Raw genomic sequence first — 25,293 nt, forward strand, 5'->3', positions numbered from 1 at the left:
ACTACAGATGCAAACAAAGAGATTCACTTATACTTATATCATTAGGATTCTACTCTTTTGTCTCCCTTTACAAAGCATTAAATATCCTTATATAAAATTCATCTATACAAAAACAACGGTCCACATACCATGGGTCCATAGAAAAAGGACTACTATTCGATACTTGCTACAAAATAAGGGCTTTATCCCATCCCAAAAGCCTTAAAAGTCCAAGCGATGAATATATCTTCGCTAGCTCCATGTGGTCCACTCCTTCTTTTGCGGGGTCTTTTACCCAAAACTTGGACCAATTTGGGCCATGCCCAACAAACCCCCAACTCTCACCCATGACTTGCCCCGATTCACTCTGCTTCAGCACCCTTAATTTTTGCTGCAATGTTGTTGTCTGCTATGTTGTACTGCTGGAGTGCTTCTGCCATAAACTTTTCTTCATGTTGTGCCTCCTTCAACAAATCTTCTGTAGTAGGGTCAACAATCCTTTGCAGTAGCTCCACTTCCCTTTTCTTCATTTCCTTCAGCCTTTTGTCCACTTCATGGGAAAGTTCCAGGGCTTCCTCTTGCCATGGCTGAGTCCTCTCCTGCAAGATCTATGCTTTCCTCCACAAATCATCTGTTTGTGTCTGGAGGTTCTTTCCTTCGAAAATGCTGGCAAGAATTTGCTAGACTGGTAAGGTCTTCATAGCTACCATGACCTCGTCGTGTCGCTTCTCTTTGGCCTACAATTCCTCCTCAATATTGAAGACATTTGTATCCTAAAGCATAGAGGTCAAAATCTGCATCGTGTTGTCAAACAATATCCCACAATCTTCCACCATCTTAGATATGCCTTTCAGTGCTACGCTGAGGTCCCTCTGTCTCTACTCCCAAACCTCTCGTGGCATACGTGTCTACAACCTTATTTGCAGCTCTGATATCTACACCTTGTAGTAAAATTTTAATTTGGCCATAGCATTCTTCGAGTCCTTGATAGCGAGGGTAAGCTTGACAACCTTCTCTATTGTTGCTTCATCATCGTGGACTTTCACATCTGGAACTGTGCTGCAAGTCTCAACAATGGTCTTCTCTAACTGTTCTCATTGCTGCCTTGCTTCCTCCCTTTCCTTGACCACTTTCTTCAACTCCTTTTGCATTGTTTCTTTCTCTGAATATGTGTTTATTTTAACAACGACATATGCTTCTCTATTTCCTACATCTATACGGTGATTCCTTGATGAAATTCATGCAACACTTGGCGGGGTAGCACAACGACATTCATCTAGAAATTGCACCATGCCTTAGCTCACTATCTACTGTTGCTTCAAACTTCAGTGCCCCAGCTGGCACATGTAACATCCTCATTTCCAAACTTGTTTTCAGTCTCTGTTCTTACTGCAACAGTTGTGTTACCTTCTCTGGTTGCTTCACTGCTTGTGCCAATGCCTTCAGCTCCATGATGCCCTACTTCACCTCAACCAATATCACTTTGAAATGATCATCAATCTTCTCCCAGGTCTATATGTTAATCTCCTGGATTTTCTCTAATATCTCATTGACGTCCCCATCAGTGAGGACAAATGGCTTGCGTCCTTACTCTTATCTTCTTTATGCTTATTTCTTGGCCACATTTTTATCACAAAGCACAAATATTCAGATACCTCTGCATCATTGTGGTGTTCTTTGTGTTCTTTCCCTCCCACTGTTTCTTCTATTTCCTCATCGACATTCTTCTTACTTGTACCCGCACCCTGTGAGGTACCTTTCTCTGCTCCATCTCCTCCAGCCACTCCACCCAATGGAGTCATCCATTCCTCCGACCAATCTTACACTACTGTGAGGAGATCAACTTTTGTTACCAGTTATGGCAATGGATGCCATGTCTCTGTTGGATCATTCCCCAATTTCACATACACCCTATGAAAGTCTCCCTCGAAATCCACAATATGACAATATTTTTTGTGCAGGCTTGGTGACAGTCTGGGATACTGATTCACCACCATATGCATATCTATCACCATGACTACAAAGAACACATTGTTATCTACTCCACACTTCGGATTCTTCGTAAATCATAGCGAATCATGCCTCTCTTCTTCACATACATCCACCTCAACAGTTGTAAATTGATAATCTTCCTTCTCTTTCCATCCAATAAGTGCAATAAGAATAAAAACCAAGCATCGTGGAAGGTATTTCCTTCTTCCTATGCTTCCCTTCAATCCATCAAAAAATCCTTACATAGATAAGAAGCCCATTTGAACTGGACCCCTGCACTGCACTGCTATGCCAATGACACTACTGCTACAGGCACCTCATTGGCCCTACACTTTCTCATGATATTCCCCGCTAAGATATGTGCGGCGAAGTGCACACATTGGTCCTCGATGGAGTTTATCTCATACCCATGGGATTTCTTTAATAAGCTAAATTTTTTTTTCATCATGTGGGCCATCTCCTTGTCTTTTTTGTTTACCCACGAATTCATCTGCAGGGTCCTTTCCTTGATATGGAAGCACTGTTATTTTTCTGATGAGCACCTCATCAATTGGGATCCTTGTCCCTAGACAAATGCAATCATCATGCAACAGTGCGAAGAGTTGTCACACACAGATTGTACTAAATGGGCTCGATCAAAGTGTGGCACATTGTTGGCTTACTAGGGCCTGACCCAGGTTCAGAGGTGATTTAGCCAAACAATACTGGCCCTTTCGGCAACATTCCATGGAGTGCGGACTGAGGTCTCACACGAAGTAGTATGGTAGGATGCTAGAACTAGGTTTCCACACCCTGGAGATGTCTTATGAGTTCAAGTGGTCTGCAGTTTGAACCTTGGCACACGTCGCTACACGCACCTTCCCTTACCTTGTAGCCTGAGATGCTTTCTTCGTGTAGCCCTACCCGGGGGCCAAATGCTATTGTTACCCAAGCCTTTACTAGTATTCCAATATTAGTTGATTACTTTAGCCTACTTGTGTGCTTTGAGTTATGCTTAACAACATAAATCAATTATATAGGTGCGTAGTAAATAAAAAATATATTTTCAATTTATATCAACCATGTAATAACCCAAGATTAGATACACAGGATTAAGATAAAACTTCTCTTTATTAATCTCTTCTTTGGTTACAAACTCGACTCTTCCCTGTGCACTCAGCTGCGGACTCTACTAGGCCTCTGCATAGTCAGCAGCAGAGCCTTTTCCTACTCTACGAACCAAGACACACTTAGACACTTGCTCTTCTCTTCTACTTTGTTATTTTTTCTTCTTCTCTCTACAACTTAGAGACTTGCTCTATTTATACAATTCCATGGTCCGCGGACCATGGGTAGGCCAACATTACATTCAAAACTAGGGTAGACAACCCTATGAATCTAACATACTTCCGCGCCCGTAATTCATGGAGCTTTACAACAATATTAGATCAAAACTTTCTCTTTGAGCCCCAAAAGATGTTGTGGGGGGATTCCATGCCCAACACACATTCAACATGTTCAGAAGCCCTACTCTCTGTACTCCCACAACCCATTGTTACGTCTCCAATCTTATAACTCCTCTCTCCGGGTAGTTTACTTTCTTCAAGTACTTACTGGGCTCAAATTGTAGATATTTTATTTTGTTGTTGAAATCCTAGAATTCCATTTTGAGTTGGGGAATATTCCCCAACAATTCTCCTTCAAAAGGCACCTCTTCTGGCAACAACAACATATAAGTAGCAAATTTCCCTTCTTTTGGCTCCTTAACCGGCTTTGTGCCCATTTTTCTTGGCGACATGTACGCTGGGAGCACAGAGGGAGTCTCCATATCCTTTGTATCCTTCCTATGAAACTCATCTTCTTCCTCACTGTCGTGGACCTGCTGAGGTCCCTTCTGCTGCATCGATCTCTTTCCTTTCTGCATGGGCTTTTTCCCCTTGTCCTCAATGTTCTTTGTCCGCACTTCCTTCTGCATCTTCTTTCATGGTGACGTTCTCAATTCTACTCCAGAGACCTTTGTTGGTCTCTTATCCTTTGTCTTATATGGCTGTGACTATGACTATGCCTGCGACACCTTCGTTTGCGACCTTAAGTGCATTGAGGACATAGGTATATTTTCTCTTACGGTCTTTCCTACTTGTGACCCCATGATATCTTCTAGCCAATTCTTTTTAAATATTTTGACCAACTCTTCCCAGCTCCTTTCAGACATGCAATAGATCTTCTTAACTTAGGCACAATTTTTTATCTCTCTTAGGCAACAAATTATCAAATGTGGCACGGGATGTAGTTTTTATAATAATTTTGAATTCCTAGAGTCATGATTAGTTCTAGATTTGGTTAATTAATGTAGATATGGGCTAGATACATTTGGTTATGCTTCATAAATAATTTTCTCCTATGCCCTTCAATGGTAATTTCTTTTTAATGATGCCCTTTTCCCTTCCAACAGTCATATTTTCGAATAACTTCATCTGGATTACCTTTTGGCATGGTCACATCTTCTTTGTTGTAGCTCCTTCAAAATTCATCATACTCATGAGTGTCGCACAACAATATTCCTTTAGCGAAGTCCCTTCCTGCAGAGAATTTTATAGTCTCATGCCCACTTTCAACTGCAAGGCACTAAGACTTCCTCCCCTTCATTCTTCAGTGCGATGGTCCAGGGAAATAGTAGTCCTTGTATATTTTCAATCTACTACCATTCACTCATCCTAGAATGACCATTCAACTTTGTGAGCTGAAAAAAACCACCATATGAAATGTTTTTGACGATATATGGCCCCAACCAATGTGTTTTAAATTTTCTCAGGAACTTCGCAATCTTACTGTCTTATAATAATACAAGATCCCCTTTGTGAAATATCTTCTTCTTGATGTGTTGGCCATGCTAGGATTTCTCCCTTGCTTTTTGCACCTGCTGATGGAATCCTGTTATGAATATGTCTTCTTCTAAAGCTAGTATCTATGACATTCTCTCGTTCATCATGTCAGGGTTTGCCATATCTGTGACAACTGAAATTCTCAGACTTGGCACAATGTATTCCATTGGCATAACTGCTTCTTTTCCATATACCAACCTGAAAGGTGTTTGCGCAGTCAATTTCTTACATGTCATTCTATATGCCCACAACACTGCTGGAATCCTCAAGTCCTAGTCATCTTTCTTTACATTGAACACCTTGGTCAATGCATTCTCCATAATCTTATTGAAAGCTTCCACTGTCCCATTTTCCTAAGGATGATAGGGAGTGCTCTTCTGATGGTAAACTTGAAATTCCTCAGTTAGTGCTTCAATCATTTTATTCAAAAAGTGTGTCCCCTGATCGCTCATCAAGATATTCGAACAACCAAATCTAGACAATATCGATTCGAATGTAAACTTTGTAGTGGATTTTGCACTGCAATCCTTCACAGGTTTCGCTTTGGCTCATATTCTCAAATAATCCATCGCGGTTATGATATATCTTGCACCAGTTTTTTTCCCTGGTGGATTGATCGGTCCAACAAAGTCAATTGCCCATTTGTCAAAAGCTTGTAAAGTCACTTGTGGTACTAGGGGAATTTCATCTCTTTACGATGGCTTTCCTATCCTTTGACATACATCACATACTTGAAAACAATATTTTACTTCCTTATGCACTGTAGGCCACCATAACCTGACTCTCAAAAGCTTCTGCGCAATGCATTTTCCTACATAATTCCCACTTGTGACTCCTCCATTAGCTTCCATCAGAATTTTTTGTATTTCATGTTTAGGGACGTATCTGTGCAGTACTTCATCTGGTCCCATTTTATACAAGTGTCTTGCAATCAGTGAAAAAGCAGCTGCTCGAACCACAAATTCCTTCTTTTGCTTTGTAGTGTACTCTGCAGGCACCATCCCTATGGAAAAAAATTGAATAATATCCACAAAGTGATCATCTGTGACTTTAATTGCAAAAAGTTGTGCATCAGGTGAATTATCTTCGATACCCGTAGGTTCTTCTCCTGTTTCTATCCTAGATAGGTGATCGGGCCCAACATTCAATCTTCCCGACTTTACTATATCTTCGAAGTCCTACTCTTGGAATAATAACAACCATCGACAGATCTTCCCTCCCAAAATAGGATTATTCACCAAGTTCTTCTGTGAAAATGATCTGTGAACATTTTAAAGTGTCCTACGAACAAGTAATGTCTGAAATTTTGTAGTGCATACACCATATCTAACCCCTCCCTTTCTGTCATTTTGTCATTCTTTTATGCCTTAGACAATTTCTTGCTTGCAAATGTAATGGGATAATCAATATCCCCTGCTCCCGATTGCACTAGTACTACACAAAATTATTTATTCCATTATGGAAAAACTATAATTGCTGCAGTTACCATTTTTTCTTTCAACACGTCCAAGCTCTTATGGCATTCTTCATCCCAAAGAAAGGTCACATCCTTCTTCAGCAACTTCTCCATTGGTGCAGTTATTTGTGCATTCCTTTTTATAAACTTCCTACAATAACTAGTGTGTCCTAGCGTAGTACACAATTGTCTTACTATTTTCGATGTTGGTATGTTCACGATGACTATGATCTTCATCGGATCCACCATCAATCCCTATTTACAAACCACATGTCCCAACAATATTCCAAATGGTGCAAAAAAGATGGACTTCTTCAAGATCAACAATATCTAATACTACCTACATGTATCCAACATCAACCTCAAGCTCGCCACATGCTTCTTTAATAGCCCAAATATTGTCCAATCGTCAAAGTAAATTTCCAGAAATTTGTGTATGTACTCTTTGAAAGTTGTAATTACAACTTTGGAAAAAAAGGTAGGTGCATTCTTCAACCCAAAAGGCATCACTGTGTACTGATAGGAGCCCCATTCTATGGCAAACATTCTCTTATATCTATCTTCTGAGGCAATTCTGATTTGGTGATACCCTGAGAAGCCATCTATAAAAGAGTAAACCTCTTGTCCTCCCACGTTATCCAAAACTTCATCTGTAAATGGTGTAGGGAAAGGGTGCATCATTCAGCTTCCTCAAGTCCATGCATATTCTAATTTCCCTTTTTTCCTTCTTCTCCTGAACTACCATGGGGTGATATGAAATGATGATATGTTAAAACTGATGTAGAATTGATTATCTATTAATGATTTAGATGTTAATTGAAAGTGCAGAAATCGAGAGAACTGCTTGAGAAGAAGAATTTACGACAGTTGACATAATTAATATGAAAAACAAAAGTGAAAACAACTAAAACACAGCAATACCAAACAACAATATTTATTACGGAGTTCGTCCCTGATGGACTATGTCTCCAGTTCCGCTTTCAAGATGGGTGACCGCTTTATTAGGATTAAAACAAAAGAGGTCGATTACACAAAAATTTTACCAAACTAAATGTGAAAGTAGACACTTTTGGTCACTATCAAAGGATAACTCTCTAAACTAGCTTTCCAACCCCTATTATGGTTCCCAATTTCGACTCCGGATGCTCCTGTTACACTGAAAACAAAACTACCTATAACCTCCAGAATTTGCATACAAAAACGAAAATCACTCTCCTCCTTCCTTCAATGAACAAACTGCCTCTTATAGTCTTACAGGTACATTTGAGGCTCCCATGACTAAGATAGGCATGAATAGGCTTGATTTGGATAGGTAGATACTCGGTCTTGTCACTCAATGACACCTAGGGTCATTAGCCATGGTCCTCGAATTAACAACTTCACATTTAAACAATATGAAACCAAAAATAGACTTTATAATAGCAAATATCCATTGGCGGTCAGGTTCATGGCACGTTGGCCAACTGTTTCCATGTGAAAAGGTCCCAAGCTAACCAAAAATGGACACCTTTGCAGTATTCTCCCGATGGTTTCAGTGCAGACATCGCCCTGACGGTTTACATGTATCCACGTTACCTATACCGCTGCGGTTACACCTGGTGGATTTCCACCGTTCACAACTTCCAACATGGTTACATTAAACTCTGTAGTGAACGTTGTCACATGTCCATTGACACCCCACATGGTTTAAGACTGACGATTTAGGACTGTAGTTAAGTTGATGTGATGGTTAACTCTGACTCCACTCACATGAACCGCGGTTCCGCTGCAGTCTCCTCTGCAGTTATGACAATGAGTATGTATTTACATTGTTTTGTAATTTTTTTTATTGTATTACAAAGGCCGAGAGGGTCATTTAGCTTAGATTTTGATGTTTTAATGCACTTAGTGTGTAGGCAATAGTTTTAGCATGAGGTTTTGAAACCATAGCTTGGTATTAAGACTTTAGCATAGGTTTTAATGGTCTTTTAATGCATTTTGAATGTTTTGCATTAGGTTATAGGTTTAGGGTTTTACATTGGGTTTTTAAAATACCCATTTATGACCTAATGTCACAAAGCAACATTAGAAACATTAGTCACATGACGAAAACCCATATTAAAACCCTGCAATGGATGACACACCCATGCTGATGATCAACCTTCGAGGAACTATCGATGAACACTTGTCGAAAACCTCATGTCAACAACCCAAATCCTGTGAGGCTAACAACAAACACATGTCGTCGACCAAATCCTGGCGGAACTAATGACAAACACATGTCAACAACCAGGTACAAAATCATCACCATGAAAACCATTAACATCACCTGAACAATAATCAACACTATCGAAACTGAACGATACTGAACTGAATGCTGAGGATGACACTGAACATTGACAATGAACCTGTGCAACTGATTTGATGAGATCCTCCTGGATCAATCCTCTCCACTTGAAATCTTTTGGACCACAAAAGTTTGACTAAACAAATAGTTGATGAGGGTAGAGCTCCCTCACTTTCCACCTTTCCCTGATGATGTACCAATACATTCGATCAATCACCTGCAAGTGATGACCCTGATGATGCTGAAGATAGCACATTTTGATTCGGTGACCTGTTCCATCCATCTACAAAATGAACAACTTGCGATGATGGTCAAACAACCTGTTATGAACATGGAAATTGGTTTCTCTCCATGAAAAACCATGAGTTAGTGATTCATAATCAACTTCGAAAACAGTCTCTACAGGATATTGTTCAATACTTTTGACATGTATTAACAATCTATTTTGTGGAATAATAGAGACTATCAAAAATGTTTTTGACATCAAACTAGCTATACTTTCTTGATTCATGTTTACTAAGTGAACTTGCTGCAATAAACTCATCAAACTGTAAGGTGAAAACTGCTGCAACTTAGTTTGTCTTTGAAAGTATTGAATTAGCTATTGATTTGTTTGAATTACTTTTTCCTTATTCATAAAATGATGTTTCCATTGATTAGCACTTTCCCCTGATGCATAAGTTTCCCTTAATTACTTTGACACTGCTTTAGAAAAGGCTTTGATGTGAAAATAAATAGGTTTCCAAACTGTTCGAAACATGAAATGGTGACACAATATAAGAGAAATTTAACACTAACTTTCCCTAATACTAACCTGTATCCCTGTAACTGATAATTTCCAAATTGTTCAAAACATGAAATGTTGACACAATATAAGAGAAATTTAACATTGAATTTCCCCAATACTGACCTATATCCCTGTAACTGTTAATTTCCAAACTTGGACTGAATTGATTCATTCTGACATTAGGAAGAGGAGCTTTAGGCACAAACTGTAATTCATGTTGTATTCCCTGCTTATGAGTAAGATGTTTGGTTTTACATAGAACTGGAATAGTTTCTATCTCTTTGATCAAACTATCTTTAAGCTGAGACTCATAACTTGAACAAACATCCTGTCGACTGTTATGTTGTTCCTTTACACACATGATTACAAATATTTTATTTGAACTTATTAATCGCTTCATCTAATTAGCATTAATATTCAAATGATTTTTGTTTCGATGTGCCCTGACAACGTATTCAACCCCATATTTATTAAGGTGATATTTATTCTCTCTCCTATGAAATACTACACCATGATCATAAAGATAAGGACTTCCTAAGACAACTCCACATATGTCTACTAGAACCACATCTAATTCCACTTCATCAATGTAATTAGCTGTAATGGAAATTCTTAATCGACATTGTTTCTTGACTTTTATCTGAGCTGATTTATTTAGCAATCCTAATGGATAAGGTCTTGGATGATTCTGTGTTTCCAAACCCAAAATCTTAATTAAATATTTAGATCTTAGATTCGCCTATGATCCATTGTCAAACATTGTATCTATATTTGTATGCTTAGAATTTATCCTTATGTTAAACAATTCAACTCTTTTATCCTCCTTTGAAGGATTTATGTTTAATGAAGATGCAATAGTATTCGAACTTGAACTAGTGTAAGAAGTTTTACTTGTCATAACCATAGCAATTATCCTCCTTTCATCACCTAAATCTAAACCTAGGTCTTTCTGGACTACTACAATTACCTTGTTTTCATCCTTCTCCTTAAGGAACTTTTTGGGCTTAAGTTCTAGATGAAGTTTCCAACACTTAGATTCACCGTGACTGATTCTCTGGCAATGAGAACAAGTAGGTCTTTCCTTCTGATCTATCGCTGATTTCTTTCCCTTCAAATTATTCTTCCCCTTACTTTCATTGGAATCTTTTTTTTCCAACTCTTTGGATGACTGCGATGAAAACATGAATGGTATGCCACCTGATTCAATATGTATGGCTTTAACACACACTTCATCAAAATCATCAAGATTAAACATCAATAATGTATGTTGCAAATATGAATGTAAACTACCGATGTATTTTAATAAAGTTTCACGTGTACCTAATGAAATACCAAGCGCCAATGCTTTCTTTCTGAATTCCCGAGTAAGCTCCTGAACACTCTGCCCTTTACCTTGCCTCAGATGCTACCAATCAATAACAACTTCCTGCATGTATCCTAAAGGATAGAATTGTTTCCTAAGAGCTTTTAAAATATTAGACCATGAAGATATGACTTTACCTTTTCGCTTTAGATCTATCTGAGTTTTAATTTCCCACCAGATTAAAGTTGTTCCCCCCATTCTAAGTGTAGCTAACTAAATTTTCGTTTTATCATCAGAAATGTTTTGAATATGATAATACACTTCTAACTGCTTAATCTAGTTATCTAACTTTTCAGGATTCAATTTTCCATCATAAATAGGTAACTCAAAATTTACATCAAGTTTCAAAAGACATGCTTTCTTAGGTTTCTTATCTATTTCAGATTCTGCACTAGAAGAAGAAGAAGATGATGATTATGGAGATGATGGAAGTGAAGGAGGTTTATCAGCCTTTCCTTTACCTTTGTCCTTCTTCGATGTCTTTGAAGAAGAAGCTGCATCTCTTGCCTTCTTGTCTTCGTACAATTCTCGCAAAATCTGTTGCATAGTCAAGAATGCTTGCTGAAACTCTTCATCACTCATCTTAGTTTTTAGTATTTTCACCTGCATCAAATCATGTCATGGTCGACTTATGAACGACTCGTTGCTTTACAATATATGGATCAATCTGCTCAAGGATTCCTTCTCCATGTTTTGACTTTGACCTGGTTAACATTCAATGAAAAATTATACAAATGTAACCTTCTCTGATATGAAACTATATGATCTGAAATGATCATATGTTAAAACTGATGTAGAATTGATTAGCCATTAATTATTTGAATGTTAACTAAAAGTGTGTAAATCAAGAGAATTGCTTGAGAAGAAGACTTTACCACAGTTGATAAAACATAAGTAAGATGCAAAATAGAAGTGAAAATAGATAAAACACATCAATACTAGACAACAATATTGATTACGAAGTTCGTCCCTGATGGACTACGTCTCCGGGTCCGCTTTCAAGTTGGGCGACTGCTTTATTAGGATTGAAACAAAAGAGGTCAACTACATAGGGATTTGACCAAACTGAATGTGCACACAGGCACTTCGGGTCACTATCAAAGGATATGTCTCTGAACCAACTTTCGAATGCCTATCACGGTTCCCAATTCCGACTCCGGATGCTCTTGTTACACTGAAAACAAAACTGCCTATAACCTCCAAAATCTACATACAAAAACCAAAATCACTCTCCTCCTTCCTTCAATGAAAAAAACTGCTTCTTATAGGCCTGTAGGTACATTCGAGGCTCCCATGACCAATATAGGCATGAATAGGATTGATTTGGATAGGTAGATACTTGGTCTTGTCACTCAATGACACCTTAGGTCATTAGCCATGGTCCTCGAATTAAAAACTTCACACTTAAACAATATAAAACCCAAAATAGAATTTATAATAGCAAATAGCCGCGGGCGGTCAAGTTGACGGTGCAATGGCCAACTATTTCCATGTGAACAGGTCCTGAGCTAACCACAAATGGACACCTCCGCAGTCTTCTCCTGGAAGTTTTGGCATAGACATCGCCCTGATAGTTTACATGTGTCCATGCTGCTATTGCGGTTACACCTTGTGGCTTTGCATCGTTCACAACTTCTGACGCAGTTACATTAAACTCTGCGGTGAACACTGTCACATGCCACTGACTCCCCATGCGGTTTAAGACTGATGGTTTAATACTGCAGTTAAGTTGGTGCGACGGTTAATTCTGACTCCGCTCACATGAACCGCGGTTCCACTATGGTCTCCTCTACAGTTAGGACCGTGGGTATGTATTTACATTGTTTTGTAATGTTTTTTGATTGTATTACAAAGGCTGAGAGGGTCATTTAGCTTAGGGTTTGGTAGGGTTTAGGTAATAGGTTTAGCATTAGGTTTTGACACCATAACTTAGTATTAGGACTTTAGCATAGGTTTTAATGGTTTGTTAATGCATTTTGAATGTTTTGCATTAGGTTCTAGGTTTAGGGTTTTACATTAGGTTTTTAAAATACCCATTTATGACCTAATGTCACAAAGTGACATTAGAAACATTTGTCACATGACGACAACCCAAATCAAACCCCTGCAACGGACGACACACCCATGTTGATGATCAACCCTGGTGGGAATGTTGATGAACACTTGTCTACAACCTCATGTCAACAACCCAAACCCTGTGAGGTGAACAAAAAACACATGTCGTCGAACAAATCCTAGCGGAACTGAAGACAAACACATGTCGACAGCCAGGTACAAAACTATACCCATGAAAACCATTAAAATCACTTGAACAAATGAACCATAATTAACAATGTCGAAACTAAACGACACTGAATTGAATGCTCACGACGTAACTAAACACTGATGATGAATCTGTACAGCTAATCTAACGAGATCCTCCTGGATCATGGGTCTTACCCATTTAGACTCTTCGATAGGTTCAATTATCCCAGTGGCCAACATCTTGTCCAATTCTTCTTTTACCTTTTCTTTATAATTTATGTTTAGTCTATAAGGCCTCTACTTAACGGGCTTCACATAAGGCTTAAGAGGAATCCTCATAACTCCGAAATCCCATAGGATTCCTTTAATATCTAAAAATTCAGATGGAAACAATTCCTAGTACTCATGCAACAACTATGTTATCTTGTTTACAATGTCTTTGTCGCAGTAATCTCCTATGGTCGAATACTTTGGTTCAACTTTTGTCCCTATATTTACTTTCTTCTTTTTCAGTGGTTGCATTATATCTAGCATCTCTTTCTCAGGTCCATTCACTTCGCAATGTCCTTCTGACTATTTGATGTCAATGTTGCGAGGATATTCATCCTCTTCTATGGTGAGGTTATAGCATTCCATCACATTTCGGATCTGCGCAACCCAATAGGTTTCTAGATAACTAGATGTTATAGACATTTTTGTGCCTTACAGAATTGAGCATGAAATTTCCATAATCTAAGGGATCCAAAGTCCCTAAACATGTTGTTCCTACCCCTAGAGGAACAAGGCCAATAAACCACAGCAATTCACAAAAGTTCTCCACCAGAAACTGCTCAAAAACAAGTCAATTCAGGATCATTTCAGTGGATACACTAGCTGTCTGCGCTGAATGTCAAAGCCAACACTGGCTACCTGCGCTGAATGTCAAATGTAACACTGGCTACCTGTGCTAAGCGAGATTGGACAAGTGGCAAGTTCATTTCTCAAGGTGTCAGAACCCAGGAAGCTTCCAAAATGACACTTGCCTCAGGGAATTCGACTGGTGATGAGTAAGAGGTTCCAAATCTCCAAGTGGAAGCAAGAACCTCCAAGTGGAATCAAGAACTCACAGAGGGAGAGAACACTAGTCAGATCTCAAGTTGACTCATCCTCTCTCCAAACATCTATATATGGATCTCTCTCCCATGAGATCTGGAGGCTGGAATTTTGTTATTGCAAAGAATTGTTGTTGGTTTGAGACTAGAACTATTGGGTGATTTGCTTTGAAGGAGGTGAAGAGGAGATTTCTTTCTGCTGGGAAGGTGATGCTGGATTGGGCCTCATTTGGTTGTATCACTTCCTGAACTTTACTTCTTCATCAATAAAGCCATTTGAGTTTCTTCTATATGCATGTATCTCAATCATGTTTTGTTGTATTTGCATATTTAGTTTATTCTAATCCTTAAACTAGTTATGAATGTATGCCTCTTGTAGTTTCCCTCTCTTGCCATTTTGCAGGAACTTGGTGTAGCTGGGCCAGTGAAAGAGCAAGCAGCTGGGAGCAAGCAGAAGGAGTGAGATTGGATCAACAAACTAGCGGAAGACATCGGTTAGTTACATATTTCTCCTCTATTTACATTTCATAAAGAAGAATACTTAGATAGCTTTGTCTTGTTTGTTGCTGAGGTACTATCACTCCTTAGAGTGGGATAGGGGCATTCCGTATTGGATACTTTTCCCAACAATAAATTGGCGACTCCGCTGGGGATCGTATCTTGTTGGTTTGTTTGTGTTTTTTCTATTCATTTCATAAACTCAAAGAGTACCGAATCGAACTGCATTTGTTTTTCAAATGCAAAGTAGAGGGCAGCTACTCTAGTCCAATCACTGGGCCTGTTTATGATCTGAAGAGCTGATCCACAAGTGCTCGAACAACTCTTAGTGATAGATCTTCATCCTCCTTTGAATCATCCCTTAGATTGTACCTGGTTGATAGCTTTGATTTGGCCAAAAACTGTGATTTTAATTGCAAACCGTAGCTCAGAACCCAGAAACTTTTCTCGTTTCTGCTTCAACGTAGAGCTAGTGAAGAGGTTCTGCATTTCAACGCAGGTCCCGTGAAGGCTACCTGCGCTGAATGTCAAAACCTCTGTGTTAGACCTGCACTGAACAGTCCTTGCCTTGTGCAGCTGTGGTTCCCTGTGTCTTTTTGCTCAGTTTTTATCCCTGTTTTTGCAGCCTGTTATTAGTCAGTGTGCCTATCTGAAACCACTTTTCTTTGCCTCAATTCCGCCTCAGTTGTGTAAAGAAACTGTATTTGTTCTTTGTGTATTTCTTACATCATTTGAAGTTTCCCATTACAAAAGTAAGCTAGCCTTACTGTGACCCTTAGATCTAGACCTGCCATAAGTGTCGTTTTGATCTTAGGAGTGAATTTGTTTGTTGTTCACAGTTGATTTAACTTTTACTTTCGTCATATGGTTTGAATTTATGCATTTCTAGTGTCGAAACAAGTAAATCATAAGGTGTCTTTTGATTTTGGAAAAAGAACTTGTTTATGTTTTCACTTGAAATCGAATTCAAAGTTATACAACATCTTTCTTCATATAAACATCAATATTAAGAAAGAGAAAATAAATACATGCATTTGTGCATTTGCATTTTGACAGCTTGCATGTTGATTTAGGAAAAAGTGCATTACTGTGTGCTCTATGCTCTGTGAGAAAAGATGATGTCTTTCTTTTCCCTTAGTAGTTAGGATTTTCATATGTTGAAAAGATAGAAAAGCTTGCTTATCATCTTTAGACTGCATTTAGGAGTTGTACCATAAATCTCGTGGTGATCCAAAAAGGCAAACTTCTAAATAAGATCAACCTAAAATAAATTGAATGAACATAACAACGCTTTGTAACATAACGCACAACATAGAGGTCTATGCTAGAGACGTGTTCCGGCGTCGTTAAGCCTGATATCTTACCGTCGAGTGGTTAGGTGATTCCTCCACGGTGAAGCGATAAGTATCAGTACGGATTGTGCTCCCACGTATCGTCGCGTATATATTGGGAGACCCCTATAGGAATAAAGCCTTTATCCATAGGAAGCCGTGTCGGCCGCCCTACTGATCGCAATGCACTGAACACCGCATTCAGGAAGATCGACCGCCCGTACCCTAAAAAGTATTATGCTGTTTTGCGAAAAGTTTGGGACACCCTCTACCTAGAACTCCAGAGCAGTTCCTTTTGGCCTTTTTCAGAATCTATAACAGAAAAATTCCATCCGAGCATTTGTCACTTCGGGCTCGTTAAAACATCGAAGGAGACTAGAGTCATCTTTAGCTTTTTCTCGACTCTTTAAAAGTGAAAAAGCAATTTGTGTCTAAAAGCGTCGTTAAAATTTATTTTAAACGGAACAAAATCACCTCCTATTCCTGCGTTGATCTTTAGGTTGAGAAAATGGAACACACCAACCAAGGAATTCCCCTTGATGGAAATCCTAGTCCCTTATCCTCTTGGGGAGATGTTGGTGCGCCCCATATGGCCACATTGCCGCTTCCAGGACTGACAATTGGCCTGCCAATCTGGCTATTCTCAACCAATGTAGTTCAGAACACCACGGTTCCTGAACAGTCGAGTCAACAGTTAGATCAGTCTACAGCTACCACCCAGCCTTCTACTTCCTATAACTCTTCCTCTCCTCCTTCCTCCTCGCAAGGTAGAGCCGGCAAAAGCCAAGCTCCCAAAGAGAAGAAGGAGAAGAAGAAGAGAGAGAAGAAGAAGAAGGAGCCAAAGGCGACTGGGGGCAAGCAAAAGGCATCTGAAAAAAATCCACACACAGCACTGACCGGGCCTAAATTGCCATGTGTCATATGTAGAGGAGACCACTTCCATAGAGATTGTCACTGTATTCCCCGGATACTGAGGGACCGGTCTCCTCGTTTACACAATCCGGTAGCATCAACCTCTGATAGCCATGTTGAATGCTTACCATCAACCAGCGAAAGTGAAGGTCCAAGACAAAGAGGGGGAGCTAGATCCCCCTACAGACTGTGTGAAGGCGATCACGCCATCCACCGTTGTCCCTTCTTAGATGAGGTGAAGAGAGTTTTGGAAGATCGTCCGGTTTCACCGTTACGACTTCCTCCTGGATATAAAAAACTCGTGCCAAGTCCTTCGTTAGTTGAGAACCCAGCTGGCCCGCTCAAGTGGTCAGCTGAAGCGTCAGTCATTGAAAATGAACCTACTAAATCTAGACCTGACGAAAGTCCAAAGGTCGATACGGTAGTTGACCCGGTCTTGCCTTCAGAGGATTCATCTTCGAATGAAACTGTCACTGAAGAGAATAAGGATGACACCATCCAGATTCTTTTCATCAACACAGACTTCGACGAGCATGGGGGCAATGTGCCCATTCCTTTATCGCAGGAAGGAACTTCGTCAGGGTCATATCCGGCCGTATATTCCGTACCACCACCAAGCAACCTAGTTGTGTCCTTTGATTGGAACCAACTAGGCAGACCCCGATTGCCAGCCAGTATACCATTCAGAATTATAGTCCAAATATACAAAATGGTAATGGCTGGCACAATCAATGATGAGGGGGCATCTGTGAGTATCCTTTCCTCTATTGCTTGGAAAGCACTGGGTTCCCCAGCGCTTTTGCCTGAGATGAGAAATCTATCAGGCTTTGATAAAAGAACCAGTCGACCTTTAGGGATCCTCCCCAATGTGCCCATAACATTGAAAGGGAAGGCCGTTCAAATGGACGTGATGTTCGTTCAAGGACCCTTGGATTATAACCTACTCCTTGAACGAGACTATATATATTGCATGGGAGCCATCGTCTCCTCACACTTTAGAGTAATGTGTTTTCCACACGAAGGAAGAATGGTCAAGCTCGTAGACCAACTTTCATTTCTGGGATCATGCATCGCAAATAGTCACATACCAACCCTAAATGGTCTGTTCACGCAAGAAATGTCTCCACCCTTGGTCCTTCTTCCCGATGAGTGCGAGTGATTCGGGAAGATGTGACTAGAACCCAGGGGGCATGCATCCTGGTCTGCTTCGGGCAGAGAAAACCTTGGGTATAGGGTAGGTTTCCGCGGGAGAATATGACTAGTTCGTACCCCGTCCGTAGAGGAAGAGGGGTTGTTCTAGAATAGGATTCTTTTGTCAAAGTTATGTGTTTGACGGAACAGGGTCACTCACCTTTGCCTATTTCGGTAGACATCGTCGAATAAATGTTTTGTTTGAAAGATTAACGAGACAATCTTTGGGTAACCTGAAAAAGGTAGGCCTCTCTCGTCAAGGCAAATGTTTTGGCGGAAAAGAAGTAGAGGTAACCTTGAAACTCTGTTTTATACCTGGGGGCATGCAAACCTTTTGGAGTGCAAGCAAAGAGCGGTTATTTATCTGTTTTTTGGGTTAGCCATTTCCTAACTTGCATAAAGGAAGGATATGGAGCAAAGCTTTAAAGATGAAGCTCCAGTAAAAAATAGAATCTTAAGGAGACATTCTTATCTTATGACTGGTATATTCGAGCAGTTTTAACGCGGAATTTATGCTCGTTAAAAGATAGAAAAGTGATTTCGAGTAGTTTTAACGCGGAATTTATTCTCGTTAAAAAATAGAAATGTGATTGTGAGCAAGCTTTCCCCTAGAGTTCAAGATCATCCAGAAAAAATGAACCGGTAAATAACCATCGTGAATATAAAATCTCAGCCATAAAAGCCTTGGTCGTGTTTGCACCATCACCTCCACTTTTCATTTGGCCGATCATTCACCTCCATTTGATTGTTTACCCATTTTGAGGAACAGCTGCAAAGAGTGATTTCACCTAGCCATCCTTGTCACACTGCCGTGATTGGAAAATTCCAACCTGTACCTGGAATCAGCTGCTATCCCTGTTTATCACCCGTTCCTCAAAAGACGAGTCTTCTTTGAGCTCTTTTCAACTGACTCGTAAAATATGACAAGATTGCCGAGTTTTGGCCTTCCAGCTCGTTAAAACGACCGGAAGATCTATCCCTCCTCTAGATTTTAATCTTTTTGGACCTGAGGGATTATTGCACAAAAAGATCGAGCGCTTGTTTAGTTCGGCTCGTTAAAACTATCGAAAATTCATCCCTTCTGTATTGTTTTATACTTTTTCGGACTTAAGGGATTAGATGACGAAAAAGGACCTTTGGAGATGACTTTACGTACATTTTCAGACTCTCTAAAATTGAAAAGGACCGAGTTGTCTTTGTCGCTAGACTCGTTAAATGCATTAAATAGCGAAAAACTTGTCTTTAGACGAGAACGAGTTTCCCTATCGCTAGGCTCGTTAAAACATAGCGATGGGCTTGCCCGAAGGGCAGGTTATAGAACAAGCATATGTTATCCTCCTCAAGCTTGACAAAAATAAAGAGGTACTGGTCAGCAATGACTGGGGAAAAATTGGGAGAAACTCAAAGAAACTTTGATGGTAGCAAGTCGCTCTTGAACATGACACTTTTCCTCCGTACTACAATCGGGTTGGGTTGTTTCATTCACCGGTCACATCACCATGGTCTCGCCATACCATCCACATTTGGGGTAATGCTACCGATCCATTGCATCAGTGTCGCCATATGTTCAAGAGAGGTCGTTCAGAAAGAGTCAACCGTGTCCCATCCACTGCCATACATTATCCTTCATCCTTTCATGATCGCCACCCTGAATCATATGTCACAGATCGTTTTCACCTCCATCAAAATCATTAGCTCCGTTCCATGTCACTGATGTGGGATTCATTAAGGCCCTCCTTTGACAGATTGCTTCTTGTCGACATCAGCTCATTATCCAAGAAGTTGATCTAGGAACACCCCCTTCAGTACTTTGAAGCTTGCATGCCTCAATGGCAAGTTTCTCACTTCTGGCGACAGGTATGCATCAATGACCTTCGACCGAAAGATTTTGCGTGGTGTTCGACGCCAAGTCCTTTATTCACACCACGTGAATTGTACTGCAGTACCTTGAGGGTCATCATCATTATCGGTGATTCCTCTCGCGCTTGTTAACAAGTTTACATCATTGACTGGTAATCAAGCGATGTCTTTCCATGTTCGACTTCAGAAAATTCTCACATGGATCGACTTGTACTTAGAGTGAAGATCGGACGAGATTGAAGACCCCGGATCTAGTTTCATCCATCCGGGCTGCAATATATATTCAGGAAATAAAGACATTGACATTTACATCATTGCAGCAAATGATCATCCTATCCAAAGGATGATAATTTCATCGAAAATTATCAGTCTACCATCAGACGATTGTCTGTTCCATGTACAGAAAAATGAATTTATAAAGCTGAGCATGGGAATGCCCGCCTCAGCTAGATCATGAAAGCAGTATGAAAAATAATGTATTGTATTGTATCTTATTACAGGTCCCCTCCCAGCATTGGATGAACTTCGGATCCTCCTGATAAAGCATTTCACCCGATAAACGGCCTCATACTTTAGGGGGCAACTGTTATAGACATTTTTGCGCCTTACAGCATTGAGCATGAAATGTCCATAATCTAAGGGATCCAAAGTCCCTAAACATGTTGTTCCTACCCCTAGAGGAACAAGGCCAATAAACCACAGCAATTCACAGAAGTTCTCCACCAGAAACTGCTCAAAAACAAGTCAATTCAGGATCATTTCAGTGGATACACTAGCTATCTGCGCTGAATGTCAAATCCAACACTGGCTACCTGCGCTGAATGTCAAAGGCAACACTGGCTACCTGCGCTGAGCGAGATTGGACAAGTGGCAATTTCATTTCTCAAGGTGTCAGAACCCAGGAAGCTTCCAAAATGACACTTGCCTCAGGGAATTCGACTGGTGATGAGTAAGAGGTTCCAAATCTCCAAGTGGAAGCAAGAACCTCCAAGTGGAAGCAAGAACCTCCAAGTGGAATCAAGAACTCACAGAGGGAGAGGACACTAGTCAGATCTCAAGCTGACTCATCCTCTCTCCAAACATCTATATATGGATCTCTCTCCCATGAGATCTGGAGGCTGGAATTTTGTTATTGCAAATAATTACTGTTGGTTTGAGACTAGAACTATTGGGTGATTTGCTTTGAAGGAGGTGAAGAGGAGATTTCTTTCTGTTGGGAAGGTGATGCTGGATTGGGCCTCATTTGGTTGTATCACTTCCTGAACTTTACTTCTTCATCAATAAAGCCATTTGAGTTTCTTCTATATGCATGTATCTCAATGATGTTTTGTTGTATTTGCATATTTAGTTTATTCTAATCCTTAAACTAGTTATGAATGTATGCTTCTTGTAGTTTCCCTCTCTTGCCATTTTGCAGGAACTTGGTGTAGCTGGGCCAGTGAAAGAGCAAGCAGCTGGGAGCAAACAGAAGGAGTGAGATTGGATCAACAAACTAGAGGAAGACATCGGTTAGCTACATCTTTCTCCTCTATTTACATTTCATAAAGAAGAATACTTAGATAGCTTTGTCTTGTTTGTTGCTGAGGTACTATCACTCCTTAGAGTGGGATAGGGGCATTCCGTATTGGATACTTTTCCCAACAACACTAGAACTTCATTTTCAAAGATAGTCTTCTTAACTATATTTAAAGTTGCCTCTATATGTGGACAACCATATTCAAATATGAATGTCATCAAAAATCCATCCACCATTTCCGCCCAGTGAGTAGTGCCATGTCAACGTTCAGTTTCCAAATACCAGTTTTACGGAATCATTTCCAGGGTATGGATGAATCCATGATCCCATTCTTCTCGCATATTTTCTCCCCATGCTGCCATACAATGTTGTATGTGGTCCCTAGGATCATTCTAGCCATCATATTTTTCTGTGAGCTCTATTTCTACTTGTCCAAATCTTACCCACATCAACCTTCTACATTCCTGCCAATTTCCTATATTCTTCTTATGCATACCCCACCATCTAGTAGGCGTAGCCCTTAATGCTTGATATAGTGCTAACAATGTCTAACATTCTGGTACCCACCTTTCATAATCTTTAAAAAAAGTATTTACATCACCGAAACCATCATATAAAGGTAAATCACCTACCTCAAATGTCATGCAACACACTACTTTAGTCATCCTTGCATATCACCTTGTAGATACTTCATGCAATTTGTTTTTCCAGTTCTCTAATTCCTTTTTTGAATCCGAGTTATAGGAACTATCATGATCCTAAGTCATCTTTCCATCTAGAGTGGGATTGATCCATTCCTCTTCCTTTGTTGTGATCTGGTAGATATTATCAACGTCATCCATGCTATATTCCTCTTTGACAGGTTCGGTATACCTCGCCCCTTCTCATGGATCCAACATAACAATAACCCTCATATTATTGCTTTAGAATATCATTTGCCTTTTATTCAGATTAATTATAGCAATATTGGAAAATACCCAATCCAATCTAAGCAACACAGGGTAAGGATTACTATAATATACTATCTCAATCACTTCGAAGTCAGTAGTAGTGTACACTATGTCAATGTCCACTATGAAATTAGACAACCTTCTGTTGTAGCTACTACAACCACCCTCCAAAATTTTTCCTTAGCTTTTTTGTGGAGCCTCCCTACTAACCATCCTAGCAGCATGTCTTGCACTATCAAGTACATGAGCTTCATTGGTTTTTCAGCAGCTTGCCAGCATGTGCATGATAGCTCGCTTCACTCCCCTCATAGGCTTCCACTCTAGACTTGGTCCAGTTGCTGGCTAAGCAACCCCCTCAGGAAATTGCGCAATTATGGAGGGGAACCAGCCTTCCCTTCAGAAATTGTGCAACTCTGACTGGTAGCCTGCTGGGCTCAGAAATTGCACAATCCTGCCAAACAACCTTCCTCTAGAAAATTGTGCAATCTGGCCCAACAGTGCAACTCAGCCCAAAAATTACATAATTTTGGGCAGCAATCAACTGCTCCTCCCAGAAATTTCACAATCCCTCTGGAAAACCAGCCCAACATCCTCCTCAAAATTGCGCAAAAATCTCCCTCAGTCAAGCAGGCTGTTGCATGTGCCTTTAGGTTGATTGGTTCCACCAGGGACCAAGAAAATTTGATTGCATGCATGGGCTTCTTTTTACCGAAATAGAAAAAACAAATATGCAAAAAGCATCCCTGGATTTTAGGGATCTATTTTTAGTAGCTAGAGGTTACATGCAAATATCATTTTAGAAAATTTCCTCCAAGTGTCGCTTTTAACTAGATTTGTGGCATGCACATCATGGGCCTCAAACTTATTTATTTGATGCTTTGGAGTTCATTCTTCACATCAAACTTGGAGATCCGCCATCCCATAGCACATCCAGGAGTCTTCGACACATCTAGCTCAACTATTTCTGGGTAAGTCCGCTTTACTTATCTTTTCCAGCATTTCTGTCATGTTTTGTGTTTTGGCTTCTGTGAGTGATGTCTGCTTGATTTTTATGAATTCTTGCTGTCGTTTGCATGCATGTTAGCCTATAAAAGCACCGTTTTAGATTTCATTTACATCTCACTACTGTCTCATGCATGACACTATTTTGCACGAAAAGTCGCTGATTTGATGGCTCGTTTCACACACATGCATGTTGTTCTATTTTTTGAATCTTGCATTCCCTGTTTGCATTCATGATCATTCACTCTTGCTTACACTCAGTATCACCATACATTCACATCTTCATTTTCTTTCAGGTGCCCATTGGCGAGTCTGGGAAACCTTGTCTCGGACTCTGCCTTACCCAAACAACTTTGCACAATTCTAAGAGGGAAGGCTCTGCCTTCCTCCTAGAAAATGTGCAAATCTAGCTAGTCAGTGTCCTTCAGTCTTTCTTTGCACAATTTTGAGAGGTAGTGATTGTTGGCCTAGACAATTTTGCAATGTAGTCCTTGGGCCTGCATCACTTGCCATCTGAAATTGCGCATTGCACAATCTCAACCCCCAGCAAGCTAGTCTGGATTGTACATTGCGTAATTCTATTAGTCAACCAACCTCCCGACGGTCTAGAATTCCTTTTACACAGCTCCGATAGTCAATCTCCTGACCTGCCAGTAAAAATTGCGCAATTATTGCCAGCAGTTCAAGTTTTTTGTGGTTTTAACTAATAGATTGCTTGCCATGCATGTTTCCATGTCTCCAGATATAACAGGTGTTTGTCTGTCCCACATCAGTTCAGGATCAATGGCCTCCAAGAGAGCAGGGTCAAAGGACACTGTCAGAAGCGGAACTGGAGCAACAGTTGAGTGAGTGTCTACGAGTTTTCCAATGTAAGAAGACACCAAGCTCATTGTAGACATAGACATCAAGTTGAAATGGAAATAGGTCAATGATGCATTCTCAGGAAGATTTGGGAAGATATTGAAGAACACCAAGTCTATGTGAACATTCATAAGTTTGGCTTGTACCAGATTTCATGTAGGTATCCCGCATTCCCATGTGTGGACATGATACATTGAATCACCTCGCACACTGAGCCTGAGACGATGAATTTGAGTAGTGTCAGTGAGACATAGATTGTTACCTTCTGGGCACACTATTATTAGCAGATGTACCACTTTTCAAAGCCAATGATCACCAGGGAGACACCCTTCAGCATACCCAGTAGCAATGCAAACTCCAGGGATGTCTTCAAGAGCTGGTTGAAGGAGCTAGCCAAATTCAGGATGAAACCCAACCAGATTTACAAGATGAAGATACTACAGAAGGCATATCAATACTGGGTCATATTTTCATGTCGTTTGTATGGCCAAGAGAGTACCGAGACCTTCCTGCAGAGTTGGGTGATCACATTGGACCAAATGGCCAGTGAAGGCAAAGCATGCAATTGGTCTGACATGTTGGCTCACAGGTTGAAGGAACAGGTAACAGGAGTTTGACAACCACCCAAAGGTCAGCAAGTAGAAATCTACATGCCCACTTACATCTTGGATACAATCTGTGCCCGTCAGGAATTCCTAGGCTTAAATTTGGCATGGACACCAACAGAAACCTCTGTGAATACTTACTATAAACTGTTTTCCGAATGCAAGTTCAGAGGAGTTATCACACAACTATCATATCATTTTGTCACCCCGGTGTACAAGATGATATTTAAGTAGGATCCACCTTGCATGTTGAACGCATCAATGGAGGAACTGATCGAGATAGTGGATTGGTATGCCTCACCATCCGACACCTTCATATGGATGTATAGTGTGGAGAAGTCTTCGCATGTTTTGCCAAATGTTTCCATGGAAAAGCTCGTCATGCAAGAAGTGTCATACCACATCTTGGTAGGACTGTCAGCTAGGTTGCACCGGAAGAAGAAGGCATCTTGGCCCACTCTTCCGTTG

The sequence above is a fragment of the Pinus tabuliformis genome, chromosome 2_1 (assembly GCF_031772625.1).
Source record: "Pinus tabuliformis cultivar Carrire ecotype Pingquan chromosome 2_1, CPIR1, whole genome shotgun sequence".
NCBI classification, from domain to species: domain Eukaryota; kingdom Viridiplantae; phylum Streptophyta; class Pinopsida; order Pinales; family Pinaceae; genus Pinus; species Pinus tabuliformis.